The sequence below is a fragment of the Chroicocephalus ridibundus genome, chromosome 1, assembly GCF_963924245.1.
Source record: "Chroicocephalus ridibundus chromosome 1, bChrRid1.1, whole genome shotgun sequence".
Taxonomy (NCBI): Eukaryota; Metazoa; Chordata; class Aves; order Charadriiformes; family Laridae; genus Chroicocephalus; species Chroicocephalus ridibundus.
Window position 1 is genome coordinate 170923150 of NC_086284.1, and position 21690 is coordinate 170944839.

The 21690-nt window shown below is 43.4% G+C and overlaps 1 protein-coding gene and 1 long non-coding RNA gene across 2 annotated transcripts in view; both read right to left on the reverse strand.

The window, feature by feature from the left end:
- The window catches only part of CRADD (CASP2 and RIPK1 domain containing adaptor with death domain), an 85607-nt gene that overhangs the window by 7950 nt on the left and 55967 nt on the right, over positions 1-21690 (reverse strand). The gene's annotated exons all lie outside the window — the stretch shown is intronic.
- LOC134510032 (uncharacterized) lies at positions 4425-12412 on the reverse strand. The gene is made up of 3 exons (XR_010069483.1): positions 10673-12412; positions 9723-9923; positions 4425-7607 (listed from the first exon to the last, which is right to left on the reverse strand). It is a non-coding gene; the product is annotated as an uncharacterized LOC134510032 (long non-coding RNA).

Genomic DNA, 21690 nt, shown 5'->3' on the forward strand with positions numbered 1-21690 from the left:
TTGGAGATTAAACCGACCCAGAGAAAGACCTGCAGCTCCTTCTATTCAAAGTTGCAGCACAAGGGAATGCGCTTCTCCCCATCTCCAGCTCTCACTGGTCAAGGAAGCTCATCCACCCTAAGCTTTCATCCTAGCTGTCCCAGTTAAAAAAACAGGAGATGCTGACAACTTCTGGCCTGTGTGTACATCTGTGCTTCCAGACCACTGCACAGACCAGGAGACAGGAGCTGGTGAGCGTGGACAGGAAACAGAACTGGATATAAATAGACAGTATCACAGATATGCACCAGACAAAACAGAGTAACCCAGATACCAAAGCTACATATGGGGCAAAGGCTGCCAGTCGCCGCTTTTGCGTTTCTTTTTCTTCAGGACCTCTCCAGCCTGAAGTAGGAGACTCCAAGAAGATGTTGCAACAAACAGGGGGACGGAAAATAAACTCACCCCAGCTCCCGCTTGGCACAAGTGGGAGGATGCAAGATAAAGTCCAGTGAAAATGGGCTTTGACTCACTTAAAGACTTTTTTTTTTTTTGCTTTTGCTTTCTCATGACATCTCTAGGTGATGAAAAAAAGCTGAGATCATCTCTTAGGCTGTCTTGTGCCATGGGAATATCTTTATCAGCATCGAGGAACTGACCTCCCGCTCTCCATGCTGTTGGAATGCAGTGGGGAGCAAGCGAGATTGGCTCCAACACAGGACACAGCAGTGAAAAGTGCTGAGGCATTTTTGGGTGATCTGTAAACTACCCAGCTGATTCCTCCAGACTGCTGGCAGCCCAAAGTGCCTTACGGTTTTGTCTAAAGGACCCCCCTCCATGTAAGTATGACTTCTCTGCACAACAAAAATGTGTAGAGACACACAAACCAAAAGCATCTGTTGGGAGTTTCAGGGAGTCTTCTCCCTTATGCAGTCAACACATTTTTACATGATGCAACACAAAACCAACTATTTAGCTTTTGCTCTTTGCTGTGTAAAAAGGACTTTGATGGAAATGATGTACCTGAATCCAAAATGCTGAAAAAGTCTCAATCAGCTGCTGCCAAATCCTGCAAGGACAACTCCACAGGCAGTTCAGGAGACAGCTGGGGAGCCAGGGATACAATGGCCCACCTCTTATCTAATAACTACGTAATAAATCTGTCCCTTGGGAACAGATGTTCTGGGGACTGGTCTCAGCTTCCAGTGCTGCCTCTGTATTTTATCCATTTAAATGACCATGTACATACTCAGTGGATAAGAAGACAGAAGCAGCCCTGGAAGCAGAGATGGGAATCCAGGTCTCTCTGAGCTGTACATCCTAACGCTGAGGCGCACAGTCATGCTCCTCTTAATTCCTTTTCTCCTGATAAATCATTCCAGCAAAAAATATAAAGATTTCCCTGGGAAGGGCCAAGAACGCTTCCCAGCCTCTAGAATGGAGCCTGGTGGAGAGAAAACTCTCCCGGGAATCAAGGGGTGTGCTGAAACAGAGCAAAATTGAATGCAAGAGCCCTTGGCAGAAACAGTGCTAGGCAAATGCTCTAATTTTTATATAATCACATCGGAAACAGGTAGGTGATTTTGGGCTTCAGACCCTGCATAGCTGGAATGAGACTGTAAAAAGGAGTAGTTGCTTAGGCATGCATCTGGCCTCAGCATCTCCTACTGATAGGTGTACAGAGTCCTTCAGTGATCTGGACTCAAGTCACTGTTGTTCACTTGACCCTCTTACCAGATCCTGTTCGTAATTTCTGAAGAGTTCAAAGCAAGCATTTCAGAGTCCTCTTTAATCATCTTTCCTGGCATCTGGAGTACAGTTCTTCCCTGAGAAGTGCTAAAGTTAGATCAAGCAGTTCCACAAGCAGCAAACCGAAGAAGCCTTGTTTCCCCCAGGTGCGAGTTCTACAGCTGACTCGTGCTTCAGGACGTCTCTCCTCCAGCTGCTTACCAATTCGCAAGACATCATGAAATTGCTCCTTTCCACAACAGCAACTAGGCAGGCTTCTTGAAGTTGGCCAACAGGTTCAGAAGCTACTAGGGGTACATGAATACACACAACGGCCCGCAGCAGAGGAGTACACAGACGTGGTTACTATAGGAAATTAGGCTAAAAGGGACTTTGAAGCTCCACAGAGTCATCGTGGCTACCATGCCAGCAGCCAGTGACATTTGGGGCACTTCAGCTAAAGGCCAACATATATAATAGAGAATCTAGCGTCAGGCTCTGCTTCCCTCCTGCCCCCTCAGAGCACAGCGCACTTGTTCCACAAACGTGAGCCACAGACCCAGCAGTGGGCACTGAACGGGCATGGTCATGGTTGCCAGACTGTGTGCTGTGTGTTTTGGCAGCTGTGCGATGTTCCAGAAATTATTTAATGACTGCATGTCACAATAGCAAACACAACTTGCACACAACCAGGTAATATTTGCTTTAAAGTGAAATCCCCTTGGCCTGAGCACCTCGGTAGAAGTGGGTCAAGCGGCAGAACAACACTTGGCGGATCAGGTTGGGACAGGCTTTCAAGAGCAATGAGGTGGGGTTGCACAACCTGAATTGGAAGGTAAGTATGCAGTGCTCCCACTAATGGAGAGATCGGAGACTTCTGAGAGCCGCAGCCCCCCCTTGAGCCACCAGAGATGCTGGATGGAAGGGAAAGCAGAGAGTAAGCATTTTGAGGGATCCCAGTGGGGGCTGTAGGTCACTGAAGTCAAAGACGAGATCACGGTGGAGGTCCTGGAGAGAAGGGTCAAATAAACAAATGGTGCTGGGAAACAGCAGGGGGTGGCTTAGCTCAATTTGTTAGAAAAGGGGATAGGAGGTGACAGTGTACGGCTGCTCCTCTGCTTTCTTTTTCAGCTGTTCTCTCCCAACCCTGTCTGACCAGGTGGAACTGCAGGCAAATGCCTGTCCCCTTCCTACAGCGCATCCAAATTCATGAGCTCTAAGCCAGCCTGTGGCAATGAATGACTGGAGTGCCAGATGAGAAAGTATCACGCTGGATGTAAGATACTTGGCAGGCCTGCATGGAGAATGCAGCGCTTACTCCCTCCTGTGCAAGTTAAAAATGATCATGGAGCTTTATAAGGTTATTTCATTGCTGTGAACTTTAGAAGACCCTTTAGAAGGGGCTGATTCGGGGCCTGTTTAAACACAAGAAGCAAGTTCAAATCGCTAATTGGTGAAAAAAGTAGAAGAGACTACCTAGAAACCAACCCCTGCTATATAATTTATGTGTTTCTTTTTTTTCTTGTTGTCGTTGTTGCTAATTAAACACCAGACTGATTCAAAGGCTGGGAAGGGAACATTAGTGTTTTGCAACAGCTCCAAATAATCATGCTCCAGGGAACATGGAAAAATACTTCTCTTCTATGTATCACCTTATATGTATCTTTTCTATACATCTGCAAACAGCATGGATCACGCAGCCCATTGAAAAGCCACCAGGTCCTCCTCCTGGTGTTGATGGGTTTCAAAAAGAGCTCGACCAAGAAGCGAGAAAAAATTGAACTGTAAATCCTGTACTACTTGAAGACAGATAGCTGACCCCATTATAGATAGATCTTTCCATATATAAAGTTAATACACTCAGATTAAAATAACTTACACAAGAAGATTACAATATCTTGGAGAAGATGTAGAGCCTTCTCCCGCTTTCAGCATGTACATAGCTGTTTCTCTGTCTCTCCTGACAAATGTGAGTGGTGAGTTACACGGGTAGCTGCGAGGCGGAAGACTGTGGTAGCTGTTCCACTTATCCATGTTCGTTGCCTCCTCTGTAGGCTTCTGCTCACTACCAAAGAGCTGCCCACCTCCTTCATCCCATTTGAGGCTATCGGAGGACACCATTTAACGATGGCTGCCAAGCATGTGCTGATCTCTGATCTCTGCTTGGGAACTTCTGCTTCTTCCCCCCATAGAGCTGACTCAGCACAGGGAAATCCCGGGAATGGAAAAACTGCACCTTTGTAGGAACAACAGGCCCCGTTACCTTCCTAAGAATAAATACTATCATCTTCTCTGATGCCATCAGAATCAAATCTTGGTCAGTTAAATTCCCAGACTAAACTGCAGACTGGACTCTGTACCATAAGCACATTAAAAGAAAAACACCTAAAACAAGGGTTTAGAAAGCAGCACATTTTTTTCAACTGACCACGTTACAGTAAAACAAATTTGACAGAGAATTTTATGTTCGTCTGAGTATATGCCGCAGTTATGCTTCACAAATGCAGGATTGTAAAGTTTTCGTACCTTGATAATTTCTGATCTGATGAATGCAAACAGTCATTAATATACAGAATGTGTATGAATAAAACCAATCTGTCAATTAATGATCATAAAACACATACTCGTAAGCATACTTCTATCATGGTAATTTACATTTCCATGTCTTGTAATTAAATTATGAAAGGCACTTATCAAAATGAAAGCAAATATGACTAAATTTTTAAGACTGGCTGCATTCCTCCGCATCGTGCTGTTTTTTTAAGACTTGCATTAAAAGACAGGAAGTTCTCTGTCTTATTTTAAATAAATTGGAATCTAATCCTATGACAGCCAACTTGCAGAATAAATTGTGGCCATGATCCCATGATAATCAAATCTATGGCAACTTTAAACAGTCTGCCTCAAGTGACGCAAAATCCACCCATGGTACCACATTCAACTCCTTCCTGCCAAAGGCTTGCTGGGACTCAGCATCACCGGTGTAATTAAAAAGTACATGTATCTTCATTTGTTGGCAATCTCTTCTCCTGTGCGAGCTCTAAAGCATCACGCTTTGTGACATTAAATACATTTTGGGTATTAGGGCAGGCAAAAAAAGACAGCACAAAATTTTTTAAATCTACAGGCAATTCAAGAACGCAGATGTTTCTATTTTGGCTCAATACCAGCAGCTAATTCGTATATTCTTTATCACTTGCTAATGACTGCCTAGTAGCTGCGGATGTGGCAGCAGACTGCTAAAACCTGAAACATCAACATTCAGATCTCGTGACAAAAGTTTTCAACTGTATTCCCACTATTCAGTTCCAGTAGCTACGCAGTTTTCCTGAACTTTTTTTTTAATCTGTTTTACAGGTTTTGTACCACAGATCTCTGCTATACTGATGGCCTTCAGTATTAATCCACGTTAAACAGATTGACAGAGAAGTCCCTAAATAAATTCATGCTGTCTTAAGTTTTCATCCTTTTCAAGCTGTAGGGAGCAATCCCTGGATTTAAGGAGTTGAAAGAAATTGGATTTTCACTTTTTCATTTGTATTTTATTGGGAAGAGCAGGGAGGAAGTTTCAGCAGTTAATAGCGTGGATTTTAATCTGTTTCCCATGCAAAAAATTCAATACAATCCCGCCTAGTATTTCTCTGCTGTTGCATACCATGAATTCAAATAATTAATTTCATAAATAAAGTGGCGACTGCAGATGCATGCAAAGAAAAGAATACCTATGCAAAGAAAACACAAACACAACACACTATAATAACTGTTCTCTTTTCAAGCAGGAATACCCTACGTTACAGACAGGATTAGACTTAATGATACTGTATTTTTATACTTTTTTACTTTTAGCAGCACTTGATGCTGATGTAGGCCCTGAAATGGAAGTGAAATTAGCTTAATATTTCCTATAGGTTTCTATATTGCTATAAGTAAATAAGCTATATGCATCAGCACTGAAGCCACAGCTAAGACTGGCATCCTTGCGGTGATACCTTTGCTATGAAAGCATGAACAGGTTCAGCATGCAGCATTAGACTAATGAAGAAAAAAAATTTTTACTCAGTTGGGAGGTTCTGAGGAATACCTGAGCTTTTAGGAATTATTTGGAAGAACTGCTGAAATAGAGATACTGAGCGTTCAGAGCTCGGCCAAAGATTTTTTTTTTTTTTCCCAAATGAACAAATACAACTTGAAAAGTTAAATGGAAAGAAGACGTATGACCGCTTTTTGGAAGCCAGGTGCTACCTTGATTGCCTGAGAGAGGAGAGGTGAGAGTCTGCAGTTTACATGCTGGCAGTTGCAGCAAGAGTCAACTCTAGAAATAATGGTGAAAAAATCAAATTCTGAAGTATGCCCGTGGATTTCTATACACTTTTGAATGCTCTGCAGTTCTTAGTGAATTCAATGGAGTTTGATAATACTCATGACACTTTCAACCATTAATTATTGGTCTGAAGCACACAAAGCCAACATTTCCCTCAAGTAAAGTTTCTTCTCCACGCTATCACAAATAATAATTAACAATCAGCGGATGATAATCGTAAAGCACATTCATATTTGCAGTAGATTTCTCACGGTTTCATAGGAGGCAAATGTTTACCCGGGTGGGCAGGGCAGCTCTGACAGGGTAATTCACCCACTTCAAGTGCAGAACAAAGACAACTGGAGCAATTAATGATTATTTTCTCAGCTAGGTGACAAACTCATCTATGCAACTTTTGTCAGGGGACTGGAAGTTAGCTTCTTTCGACAGATGCTACTTGAATGCTTATTTCAAATAGCCTAAGCTGTCTTTCAAAGAGCTGAGGCAAGTGTTAATCCTACTGCTCCTCTGCGTGCAAGAATCACGGCTGACTCCTTGGGCTTTTTATCTGCTGAGTACAATAAGTGAGTAAATTTTTCACTAGCAACTTTTCTACCGAGAAATCTTTCTAAAGGCTGCAGCATTTCAACAATAAAATCATGTGCTTGGACTTTAGCTATCGATGTTCCTTTCACGCAACAACAAAAATCATACTGCCAGTATAAAGGACTGTTTTCTTATACAACGCAACTAATCGCACATGTTTCCCTTACAGGACTTAAACCAAGTATGACAACAAGCCATTACATTTAGCCTTGATAAAACTGTTCATTCCTCCTAGAGATTTTTTTTTTTCCTTCAAGTTGGCTCTTCTTTTTCCTTTGGCTCGAGTAGTTAGAAATATCAGAACCGAAGATCTGCACAACAGATGGAGCTCGGTTGAGAAGAATGCCTTTGGCTGGTGAGGATCTTTGCCTGGCAGGTGTCAAACCAAAATTAATACTGCACATATTATGCTTTACCGAGTTTCAGATTTTAGCGAAGTGAGACTGCGTTCCTTCCTGACCACAAACATATATTAATAGAACAAGCCATGCAGAGCAAGCTAAAACAGTACAATCATTATGCTGAATCTTCCACTGCTTGGCATTTTAATTAATCATTTACACCCATGCAAAGCAAGTAAACAAAATGCAACGTGGTTGTTTAGTGTCTCTTTACAGACATTTTGTGCAGGTGCAAAAGGCTTCACAAAATGCCATAAGCAACACAGACCTAGACCGCTCTTGCTTTCTTTTTTTTCCTCCTTTTCTTGTGTCAGTGCCTTAAAGGCTTACGAAATGTAGTAGACTTTTCAACATTTCAAAATCCACAGGAAAAAAACAGGTACTGGTACTAAAATACACTGCCCAGCCACAGCCGGTCGCTACGCCCAGCTTGCCAAGCCTGCGATTCAACAGCCTGAGTCAGAAGACGGGACTTTCCATAGGTGTCAGGAAGGAGAGCTTCAGGTGGCATCATCTGCTTCTCTGCATTTCCAGCGGGAGTGGGAGGCTTAGCATCGCAACCAGCCCTCTCAAGTGCCAAGTCGCTTGAAGATCTGAAAGAAATTGATTTGGAATCTCAAGGCTGGTTTGACAGACCCGTACTGTCCGAAAGCAACTTTAGCTGACTGATAGGGCAGTAATTTTAGAAGGTCACAGTCACAGGACTTTTAATTATCTGTAAAGCAAATGTGAGATTATATTTGTCTGTGTGCATAAATAAGTAAATAAATAAACAAACATTTTCAAATCCTTAATAAAAAAAGATGAGAGTCTTAGACATCTACAAGTCAAACTCATCCCCTTTTAGACTTCCATTTCCACCAATTCAGGTCAGGGAACTGTCACACCACCCTGTGAGCAAAAAAGGATGAGAACGGGAGCATGGGCGAAGTCACTTCATAAACAGAGGTCCTAATTCACAGAGCACTTTACATTGCCAGGGGTTTGATGAGTGCTCCTTTCCCCTCTGAGTCAGCACTGACGCAGTATCCCGCGCCATGTGCTCGCTGGCGTGGCTCGTGGCTGCCCTGTGACACGGCTTTTCGCAGGTGACACCCCGTGCTGACCCGCCACCGCCATGACGGACCCCAAGACACTCCTGAAAGTCATGAGGTGACTCACAGCTGCAGCCACGCACTTGAAGGCGCTGCAGACCCAATTACTCTTTTACTCACTCAGGAATAGTAGTTTGCCAAAGCAACTGAAGCAAGTTGGAAAACAAACAAGCTATTAGCAAACATTTATATTACTTACAGCGTTTGTCAAAGATTTATGCTAGTATTAGTGGGACAATTCATACGCAAAACCTAAACATCTGAAAAAATCTTTTGCTTAAACAATTCGTTTTCATGTCTCATGCATACAGAACAATGTTTTCCCTCACAGTTTTGTAGTCTACCAGCTGCCAGATTTTGATCCAGAATTGAAATTTCAGTCATTTTGGCTTTCATACATAGCAAATCAGAAATAAAAATGTTTTAACATCAGAAATGAAAAGGCTGGAAGATCAGACAGACCATAAAAGATTTGTTTTACTTGGTTTGGGATTTTTACACAGCTATGCCTAACATAAGTGAGACTGAAACAAAACCAAAAGGCAAAACAAAAAACTAGACAGATCTGTTCTGTCCCAGAGATGCAGAAATACAAATGATGCTTGTGTCCCTGGGGCAGACAAATCCGAAATCCTGCTATGAACAAGAGAGAAGGGCTGTTATTTCCTCGACAACTGTTCCTGATATCACAGCTACCTCCTGGAGGTAACAATGGAAAAGCAATCTTAAGAAAGGATATTTTTTTTCCCTTAAGCAAACATCTTTTCAGTTCTACAAAGTCGTAAACAAAGAGACCAGGTTGGTTTTTTATAATGCTGAAAACTTTAGTGCCAGAACTGTAAACATCAACATCTTTCTCTTCCTTCCTTCTTCAGCTGTAACTGCTGTGCGTTGGTTGACTTTAGTAAAGAAATCAAACATACCCTGCAATGAACCTTCTAATTGACTTCGGTGTTAGACAGGGCTAAATATTTTGAGCTTCATGTTCAATGTGTTAACTGATTTTGAGTGTTGCGATCCTCAGAGCAGAGCCGAACGATCTGGCGATGCGAGGTTAACACATTCTGCGAAAGCGGCCTCGAATTTCCACCCGCGGAAACGCGCCGTACCACATCGGCGTATGCAAACGCAGCCTTGCTGGGTATGAACCACACAGACAGTGCCCAGCTACCTAACCTGACCTTCCACTTGCACTTTAGTGTGTGTAAATATGCTAATGACAGGCACGGAGGGTTCATGCGCAAGTTCACAAGTTCAAGTGCAGAAGACAGACGAAAACTTGGCTGCAACACTTTGGTTTTCCCTCATTTTGGGAGATGCCAGCTTTCCAAGTCTGTTATGCAGCCTAGGAGTTGCGTCCTAAAGCCACAAGACTGAACTATTTAAATATCTTTATTCAGTTCTGTAGATTGAAAATGAGGGCTTGTTTACTCGAAAGAGGTTGACAAGAACATGAAGGTACTGCTATGACTCAGGCTTTTCAAGATACATTATTTACTAGCCATTATTTAGTGATATTTATATTGTACCTGAATTGTTTGAGAACTTTAGGCAACCCATGAGAAGTCCTTGCTCAAGGCATCTTGGAATTTAAAGATTTGTGAAAGTGTTTACCTCCAAAATTGCCAAGTGCATGGGAGCAGTCAAGCTGAAAACTGTGAAAAGCCTCAATGCTTCCAGGACACACCTGCACAGTCCATGCAGGTGGATTGTCAGACTCAGGACAAGAATCCCTGGATCACCACAAGAAGCCACTAGTCCTTTTTAAACAACCCAGGTCCAAAGCATTCGACAAAGCGACTCAAGAGACCCCTTCTGTAAACCAAGCAAAGAAAGCAGAAGTGATTTTTAATACTGTTCTTTGTGTCATGCAATTATTTCCACATGCAATTAGAGAAATCGGTCAATGAAAGACTTCTGTGTCTGGAAGTATGGCAGGAGCACACCTTTTTCAGGGAACAGTATGTTTGGAACAGCTGAACATAAGCTTAATGGAGTAATTTCAAACAACATATAAAATCTGATATAAAAAAAAATCAGATTCACAACTGCAAAAAATTTGTAGCTCTGTAAACCCATGGACTGCTATTTTAAAGACAGTTTCATTAAGAAACACAGCTTGAGAATATCTATCAAATAAGATCAGAGCTACATGCAGGGACAGCAGGAGGCAGCTGAAGCAATCTGCAGCACAGCTCTTCTGCTCCTCAGTCTCTGACCCTGAGAAAAAATATAATCACTGCATGAATACACATATTAGACCAAAAGAGAAAGCCTAGGAAAAGACAAAACTCTAGTAGAAAGAGATGGTGAGAACTCCTCAGGTTTTATGCAACTGTCTCCAGCTCTGTATGTCCCGATCCGGTACACTTTGTTACACTGACAACATGGCTATGGCTTTAATTTTGAAGTCCACATTTTTCTATGGGAATCATTAAATATGACACACTTGTCCTGTTCGACAGAAAAACAAAATCTGCCTCTACTTTTTATTCCTCTGAAGCCTTAATTTAATTGTGCAACATTTGCTTTAGAAACATATTTGAAGATGTTTTAGATATTACCTCATTTGTACACCATCCCAGGCTTTCCAGGAACTCTGAACCAACAGCCTCCCAGCCTTTCTTATATCTGAACTACTGTATTTTATGGCTGCCACACTGTACTGTCTGGAAACTCCCCGTGAGACTGGCCTTGTTGTGTTAAATACAAACATGTAGGGAGGAGAGATGCTGCACCGGAGAGTTTGCAATCATCTCAGACGTGGCTTGTGAAAAAGGGCTTTGCATGTATTAGTTTATGTACACAGAGGTTGCCATGATTATGCTCAAATAACTCCAAAGAGCGCAGGTCCAAAAGGAAAAGCACTAGAGGAGACAACAGCCCAGCAGCTCATCCGTGCTGGATTCCCAGCTCATGACCACTGCTTCGAAAGGTGCCCATCGTCAGCTGCTGATGGAGCTCTGCAGTTCTAAACAGAGAACCTAATTTACCAGGTTCCAGAAGTGTAGGTAATAAATTGTCCCAAACGATCTCAGGTATGGAATCGAGCATATTGGAATTTGGAAATCCACTGAGGTACTGATAACCAGAGGGAGCAGACAACCAAAGGGGCCAGCAGCTATTTGAGCCAGAAAGGCTGAAATGTTACTGGAGACAAATACGCACACGTGACGTGTGCTTGGGACGAGGCTGGGGCTCCGACCGCGGGGCTCTGTACAGAGCAGATCCTCCTGAAGCTTTTGACCCATGGAGCTAGGAAGGCTCTGCACAGAGGAGCTCCCATGCGTTTAAGATGGAGACTTTAAGTGAAGTTTTGCCCTGTCTGTTGCCAGCCATCCAGTGACCGCAGGTAACTCACGAAAGTATCTGAAAACCTCTCCCATCTGTGCTCGCTGTGCATGCAGGTGCTGCCATGACCATTTCTCGAAAATTCATGAAAAGCTACACAAGACCGTAGCTGATCCACTGTCACTGCTTACCAAAGCATCCTCCAACGTCTGGACCTCACCTCTATTCTGCCAGTTGCTTCACGTGGACTTTAAGGCATTGGGTTTAATCTGGAAAAAAACACCTTTGAGTTAAATGCCGATGTCTGCATTTACATGAAGCGAGAGATTTTCCCAGACAGTTCACAGCATGGATTCCTTCTGGTCTCTCACGCTTAGCATTGACTTAGCCTATTCCCGCTGTCGGCCATCTCCTCCATCTCTCTTCTCCTCTCTGCCTTGTGCTGCGGCTGCTGGAGGACCCTGGAGCTGGGGCAGGGCACTACCACTGTGTCCCTCCATCACAGAAAGGCAACTGGTTTGTCTCCTAACCCACGCCGGGCAGGCACGCAGCCCTCCCACCGGATGGGTGGACTTGCCTGTGTCAAAGGTATGTTGCAAGTTTTTCCGTAACAAAACTCCCCTCCTACTTTTAAAGAATGAATTTGGTTTTTTCTTCTCCAGCTTTTTCTCTCCTTCCCCGCCCACTTTTTCAAGCAGGAAGGAGAGTGACAGGGAGAATAATGATTCCCTCAGCTTCTGTTGGAAAAAAAAACACAAAAATTTTCCACCAAGACAGAAATTTTTTTCTGGGTGTTTTTTTTTTTTTTCAGTGTGGTTCAGAAACCATTTTTTTATTTGAAATTTCCTAAATAAGTGTCCAGTTAATACTGGCATTTGGTGTGGAAGGTAGCAGGGAGCTGGTACCTCTGTTTCGTTTAGCACGGATCCCAGCCTTAAGTGTGGCAAGAGGTCAGCTTGAATTTTTCCTCTTGAATTGTATCTTTGCAAACCTCTTTTCAGGGTTTCGGCTGTATAAATCAAACCCCGTAGCCCAGCGTGGATGCACAGCTTGTGATGCTTTCCTGCTGCCAGTTGGCTTCGTGCAGCCCCGGTGTTAATCCCTGCTGCCTCCACATGTTCGGGAAGGAGGGAGGAAAGCACTGGTGAGTGAGGAGACGACCAGGGCGGCCAAAAGCTGGGGCAGCCTTCCCATGCACGGAGAGAGCGGCGGAGACCGGAGTGGCTGGTAAAGGAGAAGAAAAAGGCACTGGAAGCTATTGATTTTCCAATGGCGTTGAGGGACAGGGATCTGAGCAGGTCAGCGGTGAGAAGGGAGTGTGTGGATACATCGCACGCTGTCTCTGTTTCTGCTCAGGAGTCACCCTTGTTTAAGGCGTGCTTTGCCTGAGCAGATGGCAAAGCATGATGGCTGCTGGGTTAACATTTTGCTGCCAAACAAGCCCCCGGCTGTTTTCAAAAATAAAGACTGCTGCTCTCTTTAACAATGCAAAAATAGCCGTCTCTCCAATTCCCTCCTTGAAACTATTATGTATTACAGGAGCGCATATCTAGCCAGACTATATAATTAACATTACACAATTTTTAATTAACTACCTACAACAATCTTTTTGCTTTAACTGGTGGTGGTGTTGGAGTGTTGGTTGGTTTTGGTTTTTTTTTTTTGAAGCTACTAGGAAAATCCGAATTCCCAGCTAGAAAATCACATGGTTCAGAGCTGAGCCTGCACCACCAGGTGCAGAAGGTGACCCATCGCTCTGGCTATACCATGTCTCCCACGAAAAAAAAAAAGTGACACAGGAACAAACCCAAACTTAATTTGCAATAGCAAGTACATAAGGCAGGACTGTACCAGAAAAGACAGTGACAGAAACACATACTGATTTAGTTTATTCCCTCGGCAGCTTTTTTTTTTGGGTTGGTTTTTTTTTTCATTTATTTTTGGCCAGGAACCTCCTATAAGGCTTGGCTGTTAACCGACCGAGCCCTTTCCAGCTGAGTCTCCAAGGGTGTGCTGCGACGACAAGGCAGCACGGCTTCCTTTGGGTATCCCTCCTTCCGACGGTGCGGCAGCGCTCACCGGCACAGCGAGATGTAATTCAATGCCAGCCTGACCCAGCAACAGGGCGTTGGCCTCCTAAAACTCAACAACTATCTACAAAACATGAAATAAGTGAAAGTCCAGCGACCATCATTGGCACAAGTAAGTTCCACGCAAACCAAGACAAATAACAGCTCTTGGAAACATGACGAGTTCTGGGGACAAACAACAACCATCCTCTTTCCTCCGTGACTCTGAGTCTGCTTGCACCTGGAAACAGGAATGGAAGAAACATCCCAACCACACGCGCACACACACATGCAACTTCTCAGCAGACCACCAGCAACTGTTGATCCAGCAACTGCAGCTGGAACACAGCAACCCTACACCAGTGATAAAACACCGATGGGTCAGATTTTATGGTGTCAGCCCAAATTCAGTATCACGGAGCATGCATCAGCCAAGCCAGCTGTTCTCTCCAGCTTCAGTGAGGCTTGAGCTGTGCTGTATGGAATTGCTGCTTTCCACATGGAATGTCTCATTAAAAGCAGCGTCTGCCACAGCAACTGCAAGAGCACCACACATTTTTGGTGTGATAAGCTGTATTTAGAGTGGGAAAGTATTGCTTTGTGAACCGAAAAGCAAACCAAACGAGCGATTAAGTCCAGAGCTTCAGGCCACAGGCTTTATTAGGTTTATCCCACCTGAAGTACTGCATCCAGCTCTGGAATCTCCAGCTTAAGAAGGACATGGACCTGTTCGAGCAGGTCCAGAGGAGGGCCATGAAAATGATCAGAGGGCTGGAACACTTCTGTGAACACAGGCTGAGAGAGGTGGGGTTGTTCAGCTTGGAGAAGAGAAGGCTCCAGGGAGACCTTATTGCAGCCCTTCAGTACTTACAGAAGGCCTACAGGAAAGATGGGGACAAGGGGTAATGGTTTTAAACTAAAAGAGAGAATATTCAGACTAAATATAAGGAAGAAATTTTTACAGTGAGGGTGGTGAAACACTGAACCAGGTTGCGCAGAGAGGTGGTAGATGCCCCATCCCTGGGAACATTCAAGGTCAGGTTGGATGGGGCTCTGCGCAACCTGATTAGTTGAAGACGTCCCTGCTTATTGCAGGGGGGGTTGGACTAGATGACCTTTAAAGGTCCCTTCCAACACAAACTATTCTATGATTATCTGATTCTATGATTTAATAGCTGATGTCGGTCTCATTTCCCAAAACAAAGGATAGTTTACGCACGCTGTAGACATTATCTCTTTACTTACACTGCACATGAAGTGTCCTGCACCCCCACCCACACAATGGCCTGAATTTAAATTCACCCTGCTGTTGCTTGTGGGAGGAAATCTAGGTGTGTTGCAGAGCTGATGGGTGCTAATATTCTGCAACAACATCAGGCAGAAAAGACAACACGCGTCCTTCCTCACAAGGCTCCAGGGTCCTCCCAGAATGATTTTACTATCACCCGTGGCAAGGAGAGGGGGGAATGGTAGACAGAGCTGTGGCAGAGCTAAAAACTGAGGATTTCTGGAGTCTCCGTCATACGCCATAATTGCAAAATCATGCTTCCACATACACAGCAAAAAGTTTTTTCCCTTCATCCTGGAGGGGATGAGACAATTAGGAAATTCCCGAAGCTTCCCTTACTTAGGTTTTTTCCCTTGTTTCAGAACCTGACTTCAAAAAAAGACCAGGCCATTGAACGCTGTCTGGACTTTTGCTTCCAAATACTTCTTTCAGCATGGAAAGGATCAAGCAAGGAATAACCAAGCAAGTCACCCTATTATGCAACAGATGGGAAAACTATTTGTGCTGTTACGCTGTGGTTTTCACTCCTCTGAAGGCTCCTTTCCTCCAGGGAATTCCAGTAACTGGACTAATTGAAGTGTGTTTTGACAAGTTATAACAGCCCAGAAAACCCACCTATGAAATTACATCCTGGTAGCATCTTCCAAAGTAAACTGAAAATCTTGGTATCGCAGCTCCTTTGGGAAACTAGTATGCCATAGCTTTCATTTGTTATGAGATCATAGCTTGAGTTTTTGTTGTAGATAACAGGTGGTGTTACACCTAATGACGTGGGTAAATCTTCCCCTGTAACAGGTTTTTGTACAAGCAGAGGTTCCATGGATCATCTGCTGAAACTATAACCAGAATAAAAACATATAGTCTTAGTTTATTCTCATTTTGTCTACTTTCTTTCACTCTCACAAAGTCATCAGCTCACCCCTAAGGTTGTCCGTCTTTCCCCAGTAGACAAAATAATGGAAGAAAATCAGAACAAGCTGCCAGCATAGATGCCAGCCTGTTGGGAAGACAGGGACTCTGGCAGAGTACAAGGACCAAGCAATGTTACTCTGAGAAAGCTTTCTTACTACTAAAACCAGCAGTGCCCATGAGCCCCAGACACGTGCCACACGCCAGGCACAGCACCCGGTTCCCATCACTTAGGTTTTTGTGGTTTATTCCACTACTCCACAAGCCTAGTGGTCTTATACTGACTTTTGCTTGCTGCTGCCATGGAGAGAAAATATTTGGATGGGGGGGGGGGGGGGCAGGAAGCTGTTATATACAAATAATTTAGGATTCGGAAGGCAGAAGCTTTAAAATGCTAGAGGTTAGAACATTTTGGAAAGTGAGCCACAAGAGGTATGGATGGACCAACTCCTTTCTGGCTCCTGGGCTCAGCTGCAGCCTGGACGAGTTAGCACGTCCTGGAGATATCTACCAGGAAGACAAAGGAGACAGAGGGAGCGAAAAGGAAGGAAGTCCCAGACTAAAATATTTCATTTTTCCATATTTTTTTTCATGAATATCCCAGAACAGAAAGCAGACAGATTTTTTGCAGAAGTGACCAGGATTTATTAAAGACAGGATATTGATATGAAACATTCATGACCCTCAACTTCGCAGTATTTCTCTTGGAAGGGGTAACGAAGCGAATTTATTACATATCAGTGCCAAGAAGCTCATAATAAAAATACAGATTATAGTTCTCAGATTCATCAACTCAAACCAGATATTTTTGAAAAGACACTTCAGCAGGAAGAATGTAAGTCTCATAAGATACTTGGGCTACCAAAGCAGCATATGAAATACGTATTTTATCCAACAATAGGATACAAAGTAAATGATTTGATTTAAAAACCCTGGAACAAAGACTGTCTGTGAAGACATGAGGAGACCCCTTGTCATGTTATCCCAGGTGTGGGGCATGCAGAGGAAGATAGATATATGTGTTAGACATAAACAAAGCAAGCAGAGATTTTATTGCATTGGGAGCTGATGATTTTACAAGACTTGAAATAAAATAATAAAGCACGGATAAAGCAAGATTGAGAAACACTGAAACTTCATGGGAGGCCAGGTTTTGGGTTTTGGCAAAGGTTTGGACAGACCACAGCCACAGCAAACCTTCACATCTGTTCTACCCTGACCATTTGGTCTCCTCTTCCCTTCCTTTTCTGACCTTCATTTCTTTCTCTACTGAGACACATCTAGTGGCAAATCAGCCAAGGAGGTCCCGTTTATTAAATTCCTAATAGTGAGCTTTGAATATTTCATTCAGCTTCTGCCACGCTGCCTGCAAAAAGGAAAGATCTCTCTTCAAAATGCCCCCAGAGCTTGCCTACATCGCATCTGCATGGTCTGCATGGCTTCAGGAAGACATTAGCATTCTGTGAAAGAGGGAACTTGTATGTCCCTAGGTACGACTGAAGGCATTGTCACTACCGAAAGTTTCCATAAATCAGAGTGTAACAGACTAAGCCATCTCTCCTCATTTCCAGACATACTACCAAGGGGAAAAAATCATTTTGATTTTAGTGCCAAGGATTTCCAGGGTTTCCAATTCTTCACTTCTCCCAGCCCATCCTCAGGAAATACAAAGCAAAAAAAAAACCTCCAAACAAATCTCCCCCAATCCCCAAAACCCCAAAGCAAAGAAAAATAAAACAAACCAAACAAGTAAGTATTATAGTGTTTCTAATTACCTTCCAAAACACAACAAACAAAAAAGCATTTAAAATTGCTTTAGTTTGGGGAAATTACTAATCATGAGATCTCTAGTGCGTGTATGTGTTTAATAGAGAATGTAATGGAAAAAACCATAGAGCATTAGTGACCATCCAAGAAAGATTTCATGAAAAACAGGGTGGAAGGGAGTTTGTTTGGATTTAATATTTCCCCAGAAGCATCTCTAGTCCAAACATTACACCACAGGTCAAATGGAGGGGAGCCAGGAAGTGAAACATTTTAAAAATAGCCCTTAAAAAAGGAAAGTGAAAGTTGCCAGTCTAGTTCCACCTTTTGTGACCACGAAATGCAAATTCTGTGATGAAAACCAAATTTGGGCTCTGGTACCATCACTGAGTGTCAGTAAATACTGCAACCTATGCATGGGAAGTCCAACAAAAAAAAGCTTCTAAAATTCTTCCAGGCTTAGCAATCCAAGCTGGTACTACTGCTTATCAGTAAGCTCACATGAAAATATTTCCGTTTGGAACTGACAGTTTAAAATAGTACGAACTGTCCTCAGCCCTTTGCTGTAGCCCTTCCAAGCCGCCCCCTTGCAGATGGAGAAGCTCTCCCAGCTCCGTCTCCCAAACGGAGCAAAGCTCTTCCATGAGACTGACTGCCACCGAGATCAGAAAAAACTGCATGGGGCAGCTGCCTTGGTAATATTTTATAGCTGTAAAGTTAGTTTTACCAGCCTGTTTCACACATTTCAATACTTGCTTTACTTTAGACATTCCTTCCAACTGACGGAAAGTAACTTTGTTAATGTTTGGTAACGCTCAGACTTTGCATCCTGATGCTCATTGTAGGTTCATTTCTCCTTTACAGCATTTCCCTGGGCCTCAAGGTTGAAGATGCTGAGTGAAGAGAGAAGGATGGTGTTGGGCAATGGAAAGCAGTCACATCCTCCCTAGTAGATTCTTGCAGACAATCTCCGCAATCCCCCTCGATGCCTCTCAAATTGGTAAGATTGCAAAATGCCTGTAAGGCAATTTTTCTCTCTTCTCCAGCTGCTCTTTGAGAAAGACATGTGCACCATTAAACGGGGAACCGGAGGGTTAAGCATTAAATCGCCTGAAAGACAGAGCACTTGAGGCTCAAACAAGCTTGAAGTCTTAGTCAAAGAAAAGGCAATTCCAAACTTGTTGTCAAGCATCATTGAGAAAGAAGTGATCTTACTCAAGGATGAAATGACCAGCAGCTTGCAGCACTGAAGCAAGAAACACAAGCTCTGGGAGCAAAGTCTGACACGTTCTCAGAGGATGCTGGGAAAGCTTTGAAAAGGTAATCTCTCCTGAGGCTCATGAGGCTGAAGGGGCACCCCCTGAGAAGGCAGGGGAGGTGGCACCTATCTACTCTGATGTGTCATCTTCCGGGAAAAGTCGTAGCCCAATAAAGTAGCAAAGGAGAAAAACTGAGAAAAGACAAGTTCTGTATTTTGGAATTGACCCGGAGGGGGAGACCTGCTCCAATACTGCAAGCTGAGCACTTCAGGCTTCCGAAGTAAGCTACCTCTGCGTTTCTGAAGAGGAACAGGCAAATGTAAACAATGCTCCAGGGAAAAGACCATGATGAAAGGTATTGTGTGCTTCAAAAGAAAAAGAGCAAACTGCTCCAAACAGCTAAGGGCTCCACAAAGGTCTGAACAAATGCAAAGTGGGAAGTGCAAACTTGCCAGATTTCAAAGACTGGATTTTCATGGGACCTTTAGATGCCTTCCTGAAGGCAGAGGCTCCATCTATGCTGTGCATGGGGCAAGCGAGACTTGTGAGAGCATGATCCACAATAGCTGGCAGACTGAGCAAAAACCAACTTAACGAAATGAGAAGTGCTGAGCCGTTCTGCCCTCGAGAACAACGTAACACAGGGCCACAAGGAGGTATGTCTCCATTCAAGGTTCTCAGCCTAGAATCCTCTTCCAGAGCAGGATAAATCCTTTATTTCAAAATCAAGCAATGCCACGGTCCTCGCAATGAGATCCAAAGACCGGTGCTGTTGCTGACCCACCTTGCCCAACATCCCTAGGCACCTGCAATTCATTTCTAAGGGGGTTTGAATCCACACCTCTCAGTTCCCACAAAAATGCCTACGTAAAGCTGTTTTTCTGGCTGCCCTCAGGCACCAAACGCGCGCATGGCTTTCTAGCCTCCTGCCTCGGTGTTCACCGCCAGTGGCTGCTTGAGGGTCTGCAAATGACAGCAAAACTCTGGGCCTGAGCTGCAAAAGGAGATAAGACTCGAGCAGGGCGCAGCAGAACTTCCCGTCCCAGCACAGCTGGCGGAAGCCAGGGAGGAAATGGGAAAATTGAGTCAATTGAGGAAGCAGTCCTGGCCAGGAATGTCTTTGGTTTCTAAACTGCATGATTTAAAAAGAAAAAAAAAAAGGGGGGGGGGGCGGCGAGGGGGGAAGAAAAAAGAGAGAAGGAAAAAGAAAAAAAAAGAAAAAGGCTGTGGTAGAAAAAGCCCAGTCAATCAATTAGTCAGTCACTTCCAGTTCAAATATTTCCATAAGTGCTTGGCAGTGTTTTCTACGTAAAGGATGTCTACTGCTGGTGAAAGATTTCTTAGATGGCAGAGAATTCCCCTTGATGACAAACTCTCCTCAGACAAGCTCCAGTCTGGGCAATTTCCCTTTGGAAGCCCTCACAACTTGTTAATTTGTTCGAGCATTTTGAGTCTTCTTAAAAGAAACGCCAGTTGGCTATCAATTGCATTTCCAAGCCTGATACAAACCTGATACACTGAGAGAGACGGTGCTGAAATGTAGGAAAATTCCTAAATTTAAGACACCAGGAGCATGTTCTGTACCTGACCTGAATACTCTACCTTCACCAAAAACATTTACACAAGTCCTAGATGTGTCCCAAACCGGTCTGTGTTTCAGAATAATTTTGTCTGTTACTGAAATTCAGCCTCATCTGAATTATAACCTGGCAGCTGAAAACTGGCAGTTCTTACATAGAAAAGTATATAGCTAAAAGCAAAGAGAAATACTGCAATCTTTTATATTCTGATAACCTAAACTCCCACTGAAGTTCTAAAATCTAAATAATCTGACATTTGGCTGTGGTTTTGAATTTAGGCATCTTTTCTTACAAAAAAATATTGTGGGTTTTTAGACAGCCCCATGAGCTCAGCAGAGATTTACAAGATAAGGAGTTCACAATCTGGCTCTGCAAGCAGGCAGCAGTATGTTCCACTTCTAAACTTATTAAGGCATCTATGAACATCACGGCTGTTCTGCCGTCTTCCGCTCTGCTGCTGAAGGGCTATATCCTTTGAGATCACCTTCTGTGCTTTCCGCGTTAATCAAATCGGTCATGCAGGTTTGCTGAAAAACTAGAAGGTTTTGCCAAGAAGCTAGAAGCTGTTCTCTCCCATCCACGTTTTCCCTCCAATTCCTCATCACAGCCAGCCAGCTGCCTTACGTGTCAAGCGATGTGCATATGAGCACAACACGCCCGAGTCCAAACTGGAGAGCAGGGCACGGCCAAACTCTCATTATAAATCCTAGATCAGGCCATACTCCCAGGAAGGGATGTACAGGCCAGCCAGCAGGCAAGGAGGATTATGAACACTAATGACACAAATTTTAATTATGGTACATAAGTGTCTCCATTGGGCAACAATATCTAAAAATATCTACTCATTTATTCCCAAACTTCAAAAAGTGGTTGCAATGCCAGTAACACAGGATCTGCAATCACAGCATTAGGTGGCTTTGTCTTATTTTCCTTTATTGGTTATGCCAGCAAATCACATATGAGGATAGATGATAAATATTCTTCATACTGGAGAATGCTCTAATGCTTTCTTATAAAGAGATCTAAATGATGCAGTTTCTCTTTTTTTTTTTTTTTTGCTTGTTGTTGAGGATTTTTTAGCTTTGAAATGGGAAGTGAAGTGCTCACCAGCTGCAAAGTGTTACTTTAATATCACCCATGCAACAATTACCTCTGCAATAACCTTCATTACTTTAAATAACATGTTATCCTCCCTCAGCTCAGTGTGAAGACTAGCTGGAGAATAAAACAAGAAAAAAACCCAACCCACTGAAAAGCCATTGTACATTACTGTGCCTACACAACAAAGGTGAATGTACTTCCTGCAGGGAAACTATCACTTGAGAACTGCCTGCCTTTGTTTGAAGTCTTAAATAAAACCTAAGTGAAGTCCCCTCACCTATTCTGATATTCGTTTCACCGTATTGATGCGGTGCTATTGCT